This window comes from Papio anubis, chromosome 5, assembly GCF_008728515.1.
Source record: "Papio anubis isolate 15944 chromosome 5, Panubis1.0, whole genome shotgun sequence".
Taxonomy (NCBI): domain Eukaryota; kingdom Metazoa; phylum Chordata; class Mammalia; order Primates; family Cercopithecidae; genus Papio; species Papio anubis.
The window spans coordinates 64,845,971-64,863,378 of record NC_044980.1 but is presented as its reverse complement, the minus strand read 5'-3'; the positions used below and the strand labels follow the sequence as shown (position 1 = coordinate 64,863,378).

At 41.7% G+C, this 17,408-nt stretch overlaps 1 long non-coding RNA gene across 3 annotated transcripts; it reads right to left on the bottom strand.

The window, feature by feature from the left end:
* Window positions 1-847: 847 nt before the first annotated feature.
* On the bottom strand, window positions 848-5,188 carry LOC103885163. 3 transcript variants are annotated; one of them, XR_002522587.2, is made up of 4 exons: window positions 4,950-5,188; window positions 4,049-4,311; window positions 1,936-2,164; window positions 848-1,026 (listed from the first exon to the last, which is right to left on the bottom strand). It is a non-coding gene; the product is annotated as an uncharacterized LOC103885163 (long non-coding RNA). The 3 variants fall into 3 exon arrangements; XR_002522586.2 differs by having other exon boundaries at window positions 2,117-2,164; XR_002522588.2 differs by lacking the exon at window positions 848-1,026 and adding an exon at window positions 1,036-1,612.
* Between the last annotated feature and the right edge of the window lie 12,220 nt (window positions 5,189-17,408).

The following is a 17,408-nucleotide window of genomic DNA, read 5'->3' as shown; positions in this document are numbered from 1 at the left end:
CTGAAGCTGTAAGAAGCTTTCAAAAACTACAAATCTGCTCATCACTCTCCTGCTCTAAATTTTCTTACAGGATTTCCCCTTGGTTCAAGTTCATTACCACGGCTCCTAGGACTTTTGACAATCCTGCCCCTGCTCACCTTTCTGGCATCATTTTTTTTCACCCTCCACCCCCATCCTGCATGCTATGCTCTGACTGTACTAAAACGGATCGCAGTTCCCATACCATGCCAAACTCTCCACCCCAATATATCTCTGTACTTGCTGTTTCCTCTACTTGTTAAGCCTTCTCTGACCTCCTTTATCCTTCAGGATTCAGTTCAGTCTCATCTCCTATAGGAAGACTTCCCTGAACCTTCAATCCTAGAAGAGGGGCTGTCCTCTGGGCTCTCATCCTTCTCATGCATTCCTTTCTCATAGCATCTAACACTCTGCTGTATAAGACCACATTATTGGACTTCAAGGTCCTCGTGGGCATAGACTCTCTTTTTCATCTCTGTGCTTGCAAACCCTCATACTGCTGTGAAACTTGGTATATAGAAGATGCTCAGTGGAAGAATGAGTGGGAAGGCATGGATGGGTGGGTGGATATGAATGAGTATGGAGATAATTGAAACCAAGATGAAACTGGAGTTAAATAAGTCTTCTGTCCAAACTCCTTCCTCAACTCCCCATCTTCCCAGAGCGAAAGTGGAACCATGCAAAATGGTTCCAAAGCCCCTGTGCTAAGCAAAGTTCTACAAGCTATCTGGGGAAAGCACATGGCACAGATGGAGAAACAAAACAAACAGAGTTTAATAACCAGCCATAATTTTTAAAAGGGGTATGTCTGTGTTGGCACAAAAAGAAATTCAGAAAATGCTGACTTTTATTTAAAGTCATATTTATATGTACATTCTACAAGGATGCAGAGAACAGAGTTCTCACCCAACCAATGACCTAAATGTTCCACTGGGCACAGCTCACACCACTTCACACCAAGCCACGGGATCTTTGACAAAGGGGAATCTTCTAAAAATATCCAAACACCTGCTTTGACAAGAAAAAACAAACCATCGTTAATTAGTATGATAGAAACAGAAAAAAGCATTTCAAAATCATAATTGAATCTGTACTGAAGGCCTGGAAATTGAGGAAACCAACCAACTGCAACCATCATAATAGAAATAACAGTACTGAGTCCCACTGGATGCCAGGTGCTGTGCCTCCCGGCCCCGGAACGCAACAATGCACATGACAGCCACCCTCATACCTCCTCTTGCATCTGATCTCACGACAACCCTGGGAGAAGAGCAGGGTGGGGCATCCTGGGTAAACAGACAAGGCAAATGAGTGAAAGGGAAGGACAGGACTCTGAGCTCAGGGAAAACTGACGCCAAGTTCTTTTCCAGCACTGGTTTGGGGAAATTTGTATGGAAAGTTGCCAGAGGCAAACATTAGGGAATACCTGAAGGAGGCAGATTCTGCCATTTTATCTGATAAAGATGTCCCTCCGGTGCTAAATGCGAGAGCTGCCTTCCTTTTCTCATCTTCTCCTTTTTTTCCCTCCTCTCATTTCCACTCTCTGCCTCACTTATGACACTCCAGCTACTCTGGAAAACTTGGTTTCTAGTACCTGCAAAGGTCAACCTTAGTTACAAGGTCTTTTCATCTGTTGTTCCCTATTCCTGGAAAGCTTTATATAAGGAACTCTGTCTAACCCTTCAGGTCTCTATTCAAGTATTAGTTCCCTAGAGACACCATCCTTGTACATACTTGCTAATAAGTCACCTGACACCCCCTTCTCCAACTCTCTTTCATTCATATTTTGTCTCTAAAGGATAGGTCCTGGGTCCAGCGGGGATGAGTTAGGCTTCCTGATAATTTAATGTGACCTCTATGCTTTCACATATTTTCAGGTGCAACTGGATTTTCTCTTGGAAAGGATTTTGTGTTCACCTTTTTATGTCCTAGAAAATGATGCTGATCTCTCTGCCATGAGTCCTGACAGTGCTGATACTGTTCTCTATCCTTGCATAAGTCAATCCTGTGTGATTTATCCAAAGATTGTCAGAGCCTGGTCTTTCCAGTAATGCAGTCCTACTATTGACATTGTGAATGTAGCAGTTGTGCAACTCACCATTGTGCTGATACTATTAGTTGCCCCTCAATATCTGTCCTCTTCTTCCTTCATTTAAAGAAAAACATTGTTTTTGTTTAAAGAAAAAAATGTAAAACATTTTTTAAGCTAACTACAAGTCACTCAGTATGAAGACTACATTTCCCAGACTACCTTGCTAGATTCTAGGATGGTCATATGACTAAGTACTGGCCAATGGGATGTGAATTAAACAATGTGTGCACCTTCTAGGTCATATCCTTAAAAGGAAGAGGAGTGGCCTTCACTTTCTCTTTCCCTTTCTGCTTGCCTGAGGAGATGGTGATCCATCTGGAATCTTATAGATGACACAGATCCAGTACTGACAGGTCAGCAAGATAGAAGGAACCTGGGTCTCTGACACTATAGGAGTGCTCATCCCACCCTAGACTCCTCACTCGCAATTGTTATTATACATGAGAAAGAAATGAAGTTCTCTCTTGCTTAAGTCATTGCTATTTGGGTCTCTGTGTTATAGCAGCCAACCTATAATCTAACTAGTAGAATCTGAAGTTATCATATTTACTTATTCATTGTATATTATTCTCTGTTGCTTCTAGAAAACAAATTCTAAGAGGGCAGAAACCTTGATCCTTGATCACCACTGTATCCCTAGAATTTGGAGCAGTGCCTGTAGATAAGAGGACACATTAAGCAATGAGTAACAGATAATAAGTGGATATTTGCTACATTAATGAGTACATGAAAGTATACATGAGTCACTTGTTTTCACTGGCTGACTTTCTGGGCAGTCTTTTGCTGTTCTCATCCCTTTCTGGCCCTCTCTCTGACCCTGTTATAACAGACCGCCCAGTACTGGGGTGCTACATCTCTCTCGCATACTCCTTTGATCTTAATGTGGAAAATGAAGTTTTCTGGCTCAGGGGTCTGAACTTTTCCTTAGTGCTTTGTACACCTGAATAAGTTTGGAAAGATCTTGTGACACAAGATTACACTTCAAAGAAATTCACCGGGATATTGGATAGCATCTGATCCTTCTGCCCCAGCACCACCAGGGTGCTCAGTTTCTTCCCTTTCATGATGAAATATCAAAACATGAAAAACAGGGGGTTATCAATTATACAATCTGTTATATTTTTTTCTCCCCTCCTAGCGGCCCGGAGATGATATGAGGGCTGTCTTGGGGTAACTTGAGGTTGTGAGTCTGAAAATATCAGCCTTGATTTAGAGCAGTTCTGTCCGGTAGAAATATAACCTGGGACACAAATGCAAGCCATACATATAATTTCACATTTTATAGTAACCATATCACATTTAAAAGTAAAAAGAACTGTCATGTACTCACAATAATTTATAATTTTAAAAAATTTAAGTAAAAAGAAACAGGTGAAATCAATTTTAACAATATGAACACATTCAAAATATCATTTCAATGTGTAATCAGTGTAACATTTAACAAAATATTTGACATTATTTTTCTCATACTGTCTTTGAAATCTTATGTGGATTTTATACTATTTATAGCACATGTCAATTCAGTACATTTCCAGTGCTTACTAGCCACATGTAAATTCAAGTGCTTATGAGCTATATGTAAGTTCAAGTGCTTAAGGGTGCTGTAAGTCCACATGCTTACTAGCCACATGTGCCTAGTGACTATCATTTTGGACAGTGTAGATTTAGAGGGAAAAGTATTAAATTAGACTATGTTCAAGTTCTGTTCAGTTTCTTCATCCAAAAAATGGAGCTAATTATACTTGCTTAATAATATTTTGGGGAGGAATTATAGAACAAATATAAATGAAAATGTTAAGTGTGAGACAATATGTTTTTTATGAAAAAACAGATATGCTAGCAGAAAGTGTGCTAACAGGTCCTAGCACACTTTCTGCTACTCTTCTCCATTAGTATCAGAGTTATTCTGCAAAAGAAGGCAAAAAAAAATGGACTCACCTTCTTGGTGCATGGATGAATCCTAATTGACTAATCTGAGGAGTTTGGCTGGGGGACATCGTAGAGTGAAAGCATTTGGCTACATCGTATTACAAAACAATAAATAGTTAATCTGGCACATTTCTTCTGCCCTCCCAGTGGTGCAGACTCTGAAATGAGCTATCTTTACACTAATCAGGAGGAGAGGGAAGGTACTGGTGAAGTAGGAGGTGGGACATGACTCCAGAGGCAGGGCTTGAACTCCAGACCAGATTGAAGACTAGCTGAAACAGGAAAGAGGCAAAAGCACGTTTCCGTAAGACATGCCCACCAGTGCCATGTCAGTTTACTATTGCCATGGCAATATGCAGAAATTACTACCCCTTTCCATGGCAATGACCTGGAAGTTATCACTCCTTTTCTAGAAATTTCTGCATAACTTTCCCCTTAATTTGCATGTAATTAAAATTGGGTATAAATAGGACTGAAGAACTGCCTCTGAGCTGCTACTCTGGGCACACTGTGTATGGGGTATCCCTGCTCCACAAGGACCAGTGCCTCTGCTGCTGCCATACATGGCCTCTTCAATAAAAGTTGCTATCTGGCACCACTGGTCTACTCTTGAATACTTTCCTGGGTGAAGGCAAGAACCCTCCCAGGCTGAGCCCCAATTTCAGGGCTCATGGACCCTGTATCACTGGCAACGACTTGAGAAAAGGATCCAAAAAACATAGGATTCCTTTTGTTCTATAAAGAAACATAACAAAGCAGTGCATACATAAACACTTTCTGATTTTGTCTGGATATCATATTTATGGGTGTATATCAGGTTATTGTTAGTATTGTTTTATTAGTTACCTATTGTTGCATAACAAATTATTCTAAAACTTAGCAGCTTAAAACAATTAGCATGTATTAGTACCTCATAGTTTCTGTAGGTGAAGAATACAGGATTGGTTTAGGTGGGTGCTTCGGCCTCAAGATTTTTCATAACATTGAGGTCAAAATGTCAGTCAGATGTGTGGTCATCTGAAGGTTTTACAGGGGCTTGAGGATCCACCTCCAAGATGATTCACTCACAAGGCCGTTGGCAGGAGGCCTCAGTTTCCCACCACGTGGACCTCTTCAAAGAGCTAGTTGACTGTCCTCATGACTTCTTCTCCCAAGGTCTCTCCTAGAATGAGTGATCTAAGAGAGCAAGAAAGAAGCTACAGTGTCTTTTGTGACCTAGGCTCAGATGTCACACACCACCATTTCTTCAATATCCTCAACCCTGTTCAGTGTGGGAGGGAACTCTACAGGTGTATCAATGCCAAGAGGTCAGGATTCTGCAGATCATCTTGGAGGCTGTCTGCCACAATTGTCAACTGATGCTAGCTGAAAATGGGGGCTCCTTTATTTTTTCAGCATGATTAATTCTGGAAAAGAGTTTCTGAGTTTCTTGTTTGTTTCTAACACATACACATGCACAAACACACACACACACACACACACACACCACAGTATTATTGGTGATTTGCATCATCACTTATATTGAACATAATCTTATGTGATAAGAAGAGGCCTAAGTCTGTCACCCCTTTTCAAGACTCCTTCCTGGGACCCTAAAAATTGGCTGCAGTTGTCACTTGGGTTCCTGTTCATTCCTAGCCCTTCATGTCCCCCATCAGCTCATGGACCTCAGGCACTGAAGAAGACCTTACCACAGAGCTTGCCCAAGCTATCATACAAGAAAGATGATGTGATGTGGTTTGCATCATGCTAAGTTTCAGATTATGGAGAACCATCAAGGTGAAGTTGACCAGGAGACGTTTAGAGACATAAAGAACTTCTCTTCTACTGAAAGATAAGAACTGAAATCAACAGCATAAACAGGATAGTCTCTGTTTTTCTAATTGTATTAGTGGATGTGCTCTCTTAAGGAGAGACGAACAAAGCTGAAAAATTAGAGGAATCAGAGATCTCAGGAAGGGGTGGCCAGGTATTTCCAAATGTCATCAGCTTTCCAAAACTGATTCTCACAGTGCTAGACCCAAATATATATATTTTTTTCCTGAATTTGGAAGTTTCTTCTCTTTCCTTTCATTCCCATTTTCTTTAAAAAAAAAAAAAATCACCAAATCCCATTATTCTTTTGAAGGATCTCTAACATTTGCTCTCTCCTACTGCTTGCCACAGTCTAGCCTTGGTTAACCCTGAGGATCACAATCCCTCCCTCACCCCACACAGGCTATAACAGCAGACCAGCTGTGCTCCTTGAATTAGCCCCAGAATTATGCTACTTGGCCGGTCTGTTCACTCTGCCATCTCTGGCCACTCTGGGACCAGCCTGAGGTCGTTCTCCAGGGCTTCTCCTGTGGGATCCTAGCCGGCTTCCTTCCCAGCTGAAGATCACTGGCCTTGCTCCTCAGGCCACAAGGAAGCCCTTCCCTCTTATTCTACCTCTCTGAAAACTGATAAACTGATAATGCACTACTTTCCTGCCTGGACCCTGGCTCAGCCCCACCCATAAATGACTCGGCTGCGCAGTTCACGCCGAGCTACTGCCCAGACCCGGGTGTGAGGCTTAGACACCCATGCCCACTACCAGCATCATGATTCCCACTAAATGGGTCTCAGTCACTGTCCTCTGCCTGTCCTGCCTCCAAGCTTAAAATGCAAACACTCCTGAGGTTATTTATAGTGTGATTCAGCAAGCCTTGGTGTGGAACCTGGCATCAGTGTGCTTAACCAGCATCCATGGAGATTTATGGAGCACAATTTGAACAACACTGTCCTCAAGCCTCAATATGATCTTGTTTCTCTAATGCTTTTCTCCTGTGGTGGCTGAGAACACAGACTACTGGCAGGTCTGGCTTCCCTGCCAGTCCTGCCCCGAGGTCCCGGGGCACTGAGCAAAAAGAGCTCTGCCTGTGCACACTCGCCACAGGGTGCCTGGACATGTGCACACACACATACTTGCACCTGCACACATAATGTGTCCACATTCACACAGGCACACACATTCACACATGCACACACACACACACTCACACTCACACAGGCACACACAATCGCATGCAAAGCTGCTGAATGCAGTGTCCCTGCAGAGTCCAGTCTGAGCCTCAATACCAGCCTGCCTCTTGGGCCCCCAATCCTTCAAAAATACCAAGTAGGTCACAGCCCTTCTCCTCCCACAGACAAAAACACGGTTCAGAAGCAGTCATCAAATTCCTGCCTGAGGATACATATCTCTGGGCTGATTAAATAAACACAGCTTAATTAAATTCAAGTAGATCAGAACCTGCATAAACTCTGCTGGCAACCCACAGGAGTTTCTCGTGAATCTTTCATTTTCATAAATGAGTGATGGTTCGCCTGCTCAGGGGCTTCTGCACAGACGCGGCTCCCTCTGGCCAGGGGAAAGCATTGATGGAGTATTTTTATTGAGGGGACCAAGTGGATTTGGAAGCTTTTTGTGCTTTCTGGGGGAGTAGGCATCATGTCCAGTTGCTGAGCACAGGATGAGTATGACTCAGCCTGCTTTCCTAAAGGCAGAGGGTGGTGAGAGCCCTGGCACCGCGGATCAGGTGTATGGGAAAGAGGGAGGGAGACAGAGAAACAGAGAAAGAGAGAGACAGAGACAGAGAGGGAGACAGACAGAGACAGGGAGAGATAGAGGAAGAAACAGAAAAGCAGAGACAGAGACAGAGAGACAGTGACAGAAACAGAGAAATAGAGAGACAGAGAGAGACACAAATAGAGACACAGACAAGGAGAGGCACAAACTGAGACTCAGAGTCAGAGACACAGGGCACGGGTAAAGCTTAAATTTAGCCACAGTTAAGGGTATTACAAATACTCTCAGCACAATCTGAGAGATTTTGAATGGTGTTGGTTGCTGCAAAGGCACCTGTTCTAGCTAATTTTCTCAAGGGAGGAGTGGAAGAGAAAAAGAAAAAAGCAACTGTGTAAGCCTCACGGAGCAAATAGAATTCCTTTGCTCTGCAGGGCAAAACCCACTTCTGCCTTCACAAGGAGCGCCTCAGAGGCCCATGGGAAAGACCTGCTCAGCACAGCTGTAGACCAGCGAGGTCTGGGGCCCTTCGCCAGAGCCTGGTGTACTTTTGCTGTGTGATTTCCCTGTGCTGGAGGAGAGGCAATGGAGAAACAGCACAGACACCACCGCTTTAAGGGAACCTCTCAGTGAGCCTAATGCCTACCCCCGACCTACGCCCCAGCTAAAAACCAGATTGAGTGGCACCTTGTGAAATGGCCCAGTCTCCAGTGTGCTGGAGCTGATCACACGACTTGGGGGTCTCTCTCATCTCTTCCTTTCTCTCCAGGGACTTGCCTCTTCAGCCTTATTCATCTCTGCTAGCAGGCTGGGGAGGGACAAAGAGGTAAAATGTACATTTTGCAAGTTCCAGTGGAAAGTCTTTGGGGAAGGAAGTTGAAACTAATGGGCAAGCTGTGGCTTCCATTAGCCAAGAAATGTGAGAGGGGGGCTGTGCAATCTATCACTGTCCTTTGTATGTGCCGGTGACACTGCTGACAATGTTATTTTCTGGCTTCAAACTTACCCTCATCAGCAGGACTGTTGCACAGATTTCTTCTGGAACTGATAGCTTACATCACCTTATAGACACTTCAAGCCCCACCACTGGCCGCCCCACTGGCCGCTGACATAGCTGATCTCTCATCTCCCCCTACTACCAACTCAGGCTCTGAGCAACAGCGTAGCAGACATTGCTGTTCCTAGAGCCTCTCACCTGTTTTCTCCTCCAAGCCCAAACCTGAGCCTTATCCCAGCCTGGACTACCTCTCTATTAGCTTTCTGACAAATAGTAGAGGGTCTTTTTGCCCTTGTGATCATGTTTCCCATGCAGTGAAGCCTTTCAGATGTCTTCTCCAGCTCCATTCATTCCAGACTCCCCTGTGACTCCAGGGTCGTGAGGACCAACTGGAAACATTACTGTAAATCAGGGGACATTGCACTAGTCTAAGGAATACTGTCATGGGTCACACTGACTCTAAACTTTGAGCATATTAAAGAGTCATTTAAAACCCAGAGGCTCTAGGGCTTCTAGTTGAAAGCGACAGGCTCAGCCCTTGGGTTTATCTCCTGTCTCTGCAAATAATCCAAGAGAGCCCCATCAGGAGACTTAAGATTTCAAAATCCTTCTGTAAGACTCAAAGCAGATGGAGGAGTATTAACTAGGAGCTGAGCAGAAGAGGCTGCTGAGAAGGTAAAGGCAATGGAAGGCGGGCATGAGATATGAGAGTGGAGACAGGGTCGGTGGTTGAAAGTCTGTGTATAGAACAATCCCCCTGAAATATCCCTCTAACATCCCTCCTTACAAAAATGCTAGTAGCCAGGTATTTAGATCCCAGCCCAGGGCAGGAAAAAGCCTAAAATAAAACTGAAATTCTGTCTCTGCAAGAAACATGAATGGACTTTCTGAGAAGAACTAGGGCCTGTAGCATGGGGTTACTGTTTGCCACAGTAAATCCTTCTCAATCTGACATTGAAAGACGCTCCAAAAAATGAGTGACTGCCTTCCCACTCACAGTAAGCAGCCCCTCCCCCACCCCAACCCCCAACGCAGGGCTCCTTGGCGACCTATCATCTCATTCTTAAATATCCAAGATCGCCAAACCATGGAGTCCAAACTGTGAAATGAAAACACCAAGAGAAAAAAATAAAATAAAATGGCCTTGAATGAAAAATAAAGAACAGAAAAGAATTAAAGTGAAAAAAAAACTCAGACTTCCAGAGAGTTAGAAAAGATGCTGTACCCACAAAACCTAAGTGGAGAAAACAGACCATAAGAAAAAAAAGAAAAAAATTTAGAAAGTAAGACTATGACTGCTAACATTTTGGGTGCTTCTTGTTGTTGTTGTTGTTTCGGTTTTTGTTTTCTGTTTTGTTTTGTTTTTGAGATCACGTCTCACTCTGTCACTGCCAGGCTGCCAGGCTGGAGTGCAGTGGCACAATCTCAGCTCACTGCAACCTCTGACTTCCTGGTTCAAGCAATTCTCATGCCTCACCCTCCCAAATAGCTGGAATTACAAGCATGCACCACCACACCTGGCTAATTTTTTGTATTTTTAGTAGAGACAGGGTTTTGCCATGTTGCCCAAGCTAGTCTCGAACTCCTGACCTCAAGCAATCCACCTTTCTCCGCCTCCCAAAGCAATGGAATTATAGGCATGAGCCACCACGCCCAGCTGTGACTGCTAACATTGTTTTTTTTGTGTGTGTTTTTTTGGGTTTTTTTTGAGACAGAATCTTGCTCTATCGCCCAGGCTGGAGTGCAGTGGTGTGATCTCGGTTCACTGCAAGCTCTGCCTCCCAGGTTCATGCCATTCTCTTGCCTCAGCCTCCCGAATAGCTGGGACTACAGGCACCCACCACCACACCCAGCTACTTTTTTTTGTATTTTTAGTAGAGATAGGGTTTCACCATGTTAGCCAGGATGGTCTCGATCTCCTGACCTCATGATCTGCCCGCCTCAGCCTCCCAAAGTGCTGGGATTACAGGTGTGAACCACCATGCCTGGCATATGTATAAATGTATATAGCATATGTTGGTATACCATATTGAGATAGAGAGGAAGGGAATAAATATATATTATATATATATATTTATAGCAGATGTAAAACCATATAGATATATGATTTTAAATGGCTCTTTAATATGTATAGTGCAGCAAGAAAAGAAATTTGCGTAAATCTTGTGATCTTTATTTCTGCAACTAAACACAGGTCAAGTGACACTTCCTTCTCCTCAGCTGGTAATGGTAATAGGCATATTGTAGATAGGAAAATAAATCTAAACTTAAAATAAAAATCTATTTTAGTGAAGACAAATTACTGCCTTCCATATGATAGAAGGAATCCAGCAAAAATAGGCAAATGGGATTGTATCAAACAAAACATATTCTACACAGCAAGGGAAACAATAAATAGAATGAAAAGTCAAACTACAAAATGGGAGAAAATATCTGCAAACCATTCATCCAAGAAGGAATTAATGTTCAGAATATATAAAAACTCAAACAACAGCTAATGAAGCAAATAACCCAACTTTTAAAACAGGCACATGAACTGAATAGATATTTCTCTGAAGACATACAAATGTCCAACAAACATATATATAAATGCTCAACATCACTAATCATCAGGGAAATGTAAATCAGTACTACAATGAGATACCATCTCACCCCAGTTAGAATGGCTATTAACAAAAAGACAAAAAGTTACAAATGCTGATGAGGACATGGAGAAAGGGAACTCTTATGTGCTGTTGGTGGGAATATAAACTAGTACAGCCATTTAGGAGAACAGTATGGAGCTTCTTCCAAAAAACACAAATGGAACTACCACATGCTCCAGGAATCCCACTACTGGGTATACATCCAAAGGAAAGGAAATCAGTATATCAAAGGGGTATTGGTATCCCCATGTTTATTGCAGCACTATTCACAATTGTCAAGATATGGAATCAATGTAAGTGTACATTAACAGATGAACGGATAAAGGAAATGTGGTGTATATACAAAATGAAGTACTATTCAGTTATTTAAAAAAAATGAAATCCTGTCATTCATGGCAACATAGATGGAGCTGGGGGACATTATGTTAAGTGAAATAAGCCAGGAATAGAACGTTAAACAGCCCATGTTCTCATATGTGGAAGCTAAAAAAAGTCAGTCTCATAGAAGTAGAGAGTAGAATATGGGTTACTAGAGGCTGGGAAGGTGAGGGGGTTGGGAGGATAGATACTGGTTAAAGAATATAAAATGTACAGCTAGATAGAAAAAATAAGTTCTAGTGTCTTATAACACTGTAGGGCAGCTGCAGTTAACAGGAGTTTAGCATATATTTTCAAATAGCTAAAAGAAAAGATTTGAATGTTCCCAACACAAATACATGATAAATGTTTGAGATGATAGATATGCTACTTACCCTAATCTGATCGCTCTATATTGTTTGTATTGAAACATCACTATGTACCCCATCAGTACGTACAATTAAAAGTAGAAAAACAAAAAAGTATCAGAAACAACCAACCTGCCACATGGTTCCTGTCTGACCATCTCTGTGCCATATAGGAGAGAGGGTTGTACTGCCACGTTGGGAACTGGGAACCTTTGCAAATGAGAAGTGCTTCTGTTTATCTGATTTTTGAGATCTCCCTTTGTAACAGGGAGCCTTTGGTGATCAGCCTTGTGGAACACAAATATTCTCACACTTTGTTCGTTCTAAAAAGCCAATGCATAGCTCTTCTCTAAACTTCCTGCTCTCTTGCCCTCCAGTTTTGCTTCTTTCATGCCACTATCCATGGGCCAAACTACTGTGTACTGCCCAGAAAGCAGCGTACACTCTTTCCTCAGGACACTCTTTTTCCAAGCAAATGGACAGTGAGACGTTCTGTTAAAAACTCTGCCCAGTATGAGGATTTATCTTCCCCAAGGTCCTTCAGGGCTACCACATGCAAAGCTTCTGTGCCTTCAGAACATCTGTCTGATGCCAGAGCATTGAGCCCTGTTTGACTTACGTTCAGTTTTCAGTACTTGCTAAACATGTTTCCCTTTTCCCCCAGCCACAGACACCCAAAAAATGATGTCTACCATTCTTCAGTTTCAAGTCCAGTCCCTGAGCACTGGGAACAAGCTACCATTTTATAGATAAAAATGTATTTGTAGAGGCTCAGAGGCAGACCTTAGAGTTCATCTGGTTTAGCCATCTCCCAGTGATTCTTCCTGCAAGGCTACTCACAGCCCTCAGTTAAGGATCATTCACACAGTGGGCACCCATTAAGTTGCTTACTTACTGACCATGATATCCCAATAATGTGGACCTTTGATACACCAGATATTTAAGGTCCCAGACCTTAAATATAAATAAATTATATTATTTAAAAATAAATGCACTATAGCAAGTTGAGTTTTCCAGGAAACATACTCTGAGATGAATATTAGGGGGCAGAGGTTTATTAAAGAAAACTCTTGGACTCAACACTTTTGGAAAGAAAGGGAATGATGCAGGATTGGGCCAAAGGAGAATATGGACTGTGGTGCAGAATCAGCGAAGGCTTCAGGGACCCCGGCAGGAAGCTTGACACTGACATGGCTTTTCAGAGTTGTCCTCAGCTGGAGCAGAGGGTGTCCAGCCTGCAAACACTAAATTTTCACTGAAATATTTGATCTATATTTAGATTTCATAAAACTTAAAGTTTAAAAAGTTGATTCATATACCTGCATTATTTCAAACATAAAGTTTTTCAATAAACAAACTATCAGTTTTTAAATTTAAATTAAGTAAAATTAAATAAAATCAAAAGCTCAGTTCCTCAGTCATACTAGCTCCATATCAAGTACTTAATAGCCACACGTGGCGAACGGCTGCCATATCAGACAGTGCAGGCCTACAGCACTATAAAAATCACATGCAGGCTGGGCGTGGTGGTTCATGCCTGTAATCCCAGCACTTTGGGAGGCCGAGGTGGGTGGATCACTTGAGGTCAGGAGTTCAAGACAAGTCTGGCCAACATGGTGAAACCCTGTCTCTACTAAAAAAAAAAAAAAAAAAAAAGGAAAAAAAAGAAAAAATTAACTGGATGTGGTGGGGCAGGCACCTGTATTCCCAGCCACTCAGGAGTCTGAGGCAGGAAGAATTGCTTAAACCTGGGAGGCAGAGGTTGCAGTGAGCTGAGATCAATGCCACTGTACTCCAGCCTGGGCAACAGAGCCAGACTGCATCACAAAAAAAAAAAAAATCAGATGCATGTATTCCTTGTGCTAAAAAGGATATGGCTTTAGTTGCTAAATGCCTTGTCTTAGTTCATTTGGGCTGCTATAACAAAAATACCTTAGACTGGGTAATCTATAAACAATAGAAATTTATTGCTCACAGTTCTGGAGGCTGGCAAGTCCAAGATCAAGGTGCCAGCAGATTTGATGTCGGATAAGGACCCATTCCTCATAAATGGCACCTTGTAGCTGTATCTTCACATGGCAGAAAGGGCAAACAAGCTCCTCTTATTTGAGGACATTAATTCCATTTATGAGGGCAGAGCCCTCCTCCCAAAGGCCCCACTTCTACACAATGAGGATTAAGTTTTAACATATGAATATTGGGGGGACACATTCTTTCAGATCACAGCATGCCTCAATTTCCTCATCTATAAATTGGAGCCAATAATGTAGAGCACATATACAGGTCCCCACTAACTCACCAATGCCAACTTACGAAGACAAATGTATGCAGATGTCCACTTCTGCTGCAAAGCTTTTAGAGAGTCTATGGGTCCCAAAATGAAAATAGACAAGAAATTGAAGAGGAAGAACAAGTTACAGGAGGTGACCACAGCAGATCCTAAGCAGTGTCACAAGCCAGTCAGCTTGTCTGTAGGGTTTTGCCTTGCCCAAAAATCTTAACCACTAATCTCAAAAGGTCAGAATGTCCCACCTCACTTTTTTTTTAGTGGTACTTATAGTTCTATCAATTAAAGAATCTCTGTTTTTCTTTTAAAAATTCAAACATTCGAAGATATGAGATTATTCATCATTCACATCTTAGAGATTGTTTGATCTTTACGCCTTTGCTCTTTACGCCTAACTCCGATCAACAGTGACTTCAAGACCTTTCACCAAAAAAAAAGGAAGGTGATAACATAGGGGCATGAGACATCTTCAGAGGGTGAACAACTCTGAGTGTGGCACCTCCATGGGGAGCTTAGAGTAGCCTGGGAGCTCTTGGAGGCCTGAGAAGCTATGACAGAGGTATCAGAAAGTGGAGGAGGCAGAAATAGGAGAGGCTGCCAGGGAAATGTCATTGAGCACAGTCCTGTTGTAGAAAAGAAAAAGAAGAACATTTTTTTCCTCCTTTACTTGCTTGTTATTTTTCTCTTTTTTCCTCTTTGACCTTCTCTTTTTTCCCTCTCCTCTGCCTCCTCTGTCTTCTCCTTTATCTTTTCTCCTCTTTCTCAACTGCTCTTCTCCTTTCTCTTCTCTGCCCCTACTTACCCTCCTCACCCCCACTAAGGACTTTCTGCTCCCAGATATAAGGAATCAGCCTAGGATTTGAAGCAGTACAGCTCTGCATACTCAGTTAAATCTCCTATTTTGGACTATCCTAAGACCGTACCACTGTGTATAGTACTGCTTTTGTAAGAAAATGAGTTCCTAATTCCAAGCCACTATTTGCTCGTATGGCAATCCCCTGTAGACTCTGGTATGCAGTGCCCATAGTAAAGCTCATTAAAGATTAGTTTCTTAGAAAGAAATAAATGCATTGAAATTCTTCAGCGTAAGTATATTCCTTCACAAAGAAACTAACCAAATTCATTCAATATGTGTAATGGCCAAGTTTAGACCAGACTGTGATTAAAACATTCATTTGTCAACTCAGAAGCCACCTTTGATATAGCAATAACAAAAATCTTCTCAATAGCTGGAGGCCATATGTTAAACAAACTTGAAGAAATATTTTCAGCGGTGAATGCCAGCTTTTCACATCTAAGACTGTCAGAATGATGAGTTCTGAAATTTGATCTAAATTCTGTTTCATATTTATAAATGGAAGGTAATTTTTCTGTTACTGACACTGAAAATACACAAATGGCATGTTCAAATTTGACCATGTTCCCTGGTTAAATTTCCAAATTAGTTAAGAAATGTCTATATGTATAATAATTTGTATAAAATGCTAGTTTAATAGGGTCTTTTTTCTATTGTCTGAGTATGCATGCAATGAAAATCATTCTTTTGTTTGTGTATAGTGTTATTACTGGTTACATACACAAAAACATTGGAACAATATTAAAAGAAAAATTTGCTCACAACTTCACCACCTCTACAAATCAACATGTTTTTATTTCTTTTGCTTTATAACGGACACTTCCATCTGGATATAGGCAAAACTGTCACACACAGATGATTCATGAACAATTTAATTATGCACGTAATTCCTACTCAAATACACACAGGTGTATGATCATTTTTACAGCTTTATAGTTGAGAAAATAAGTACTGTTGTTATTGTGCAGCCAGAGCACGATTCTGCACAAGTTCAGACTTGACCCTGCCTCCTACCCCCTCGAGCAAGCTGGGATCTCAGCAAGCTCTTCCTCTAGCTCTCTACCAACTGCCATGTCCAGATGGCAGTCAGATACCTGAATCAAGGAGAGTTACTCAAGCTTTGGAGCAGGGGCCTCCTGGCCATTAGCAGCACAATTATCTTTAGAAATTTAAATGTGGCAGAGAAAAGCTGTCATGAACTGGGAAGTACTAAAGTGGACTCTGCCAATCAAAGTAAAAGAACATCTGGCCTTAGCCCAACTGGGCCCTACTTCCACTCTCAGCATAGACTTGCAGAGCCTTGCTGCATTCATTTACTGTACTGTCACTTGGGCCAATTAGTAATAATGAGCTCCCTCCAGCACGGGTGATGTTAACAAGGGGGTGAAAAGAAGAGGGACCACAGTGCCCATGCAATCCTACATATACATGTTAGGTGCTTAACAAGTGTTTGCTGCCTGAGCTACGTGCAGAAAAGTACACAATTAATAAGCTCGATAAATTATCTCAAGTAAAGGCATCCCGGCAGCCACAGTTCAGATCAAGGAATAGAACGCTCTCAGCAACCCAGAAAACTCCCTAGAGCCCCTTTCTTCTCCCCAAAGGTTAACATTATTCTGATTTCTAAAACCATAGTTTATTCCATGGTACCTCACACAGGAGAGACAATACACGTTTATTTTAACATCATCATTTAGATTTGACTGTTTTTGAACTTTATTTAAATGGAATTGTACAGTATGTTTATTTGTGAAATTATTTCTGTTGAAGCACATAGTTGTAGTTGATTCATTTTTCACCCCTCTATTCAATTGCATGCATATGTCATGATACACGAATACGCCTTTTCTTCTGTCGAAAGACATTTGGGTTGTTTCCAGTTTTGAGCTATTACAAACAATGCAGAAATGAGCATTCTTTTGCATGTCTTTTGGTGTACATATATATGCATTTCTATTAGATATATATCCAGGAGTGAGTTGCTAGATCCCAAGGCATATGTGTGTTCCAAAGTAATTATGTCAATTTGCATTCCCACCAGGCGCATGTGAGACAGTGGTTTCACATCCCCAACTACACTTGGTATTGTCAGTCTTTTTAGTGTTAGTCTTTCTGGCAGATGTGTAGGGATATTTCATTGTGATTTTAATTAAACATCCCAGACTACTAAAATGACTTGATTTGCTCTTCGTATATTTAGCAGACATTGAATATTCTCATTTGTGAAGTTCTTTTTCAGGTCTTGTTTCCACTGTCTTTATTCAATTGTCTGTCTTTTTCTTATTGATATGAGGCTGTCTTTCTATATTTTGGTA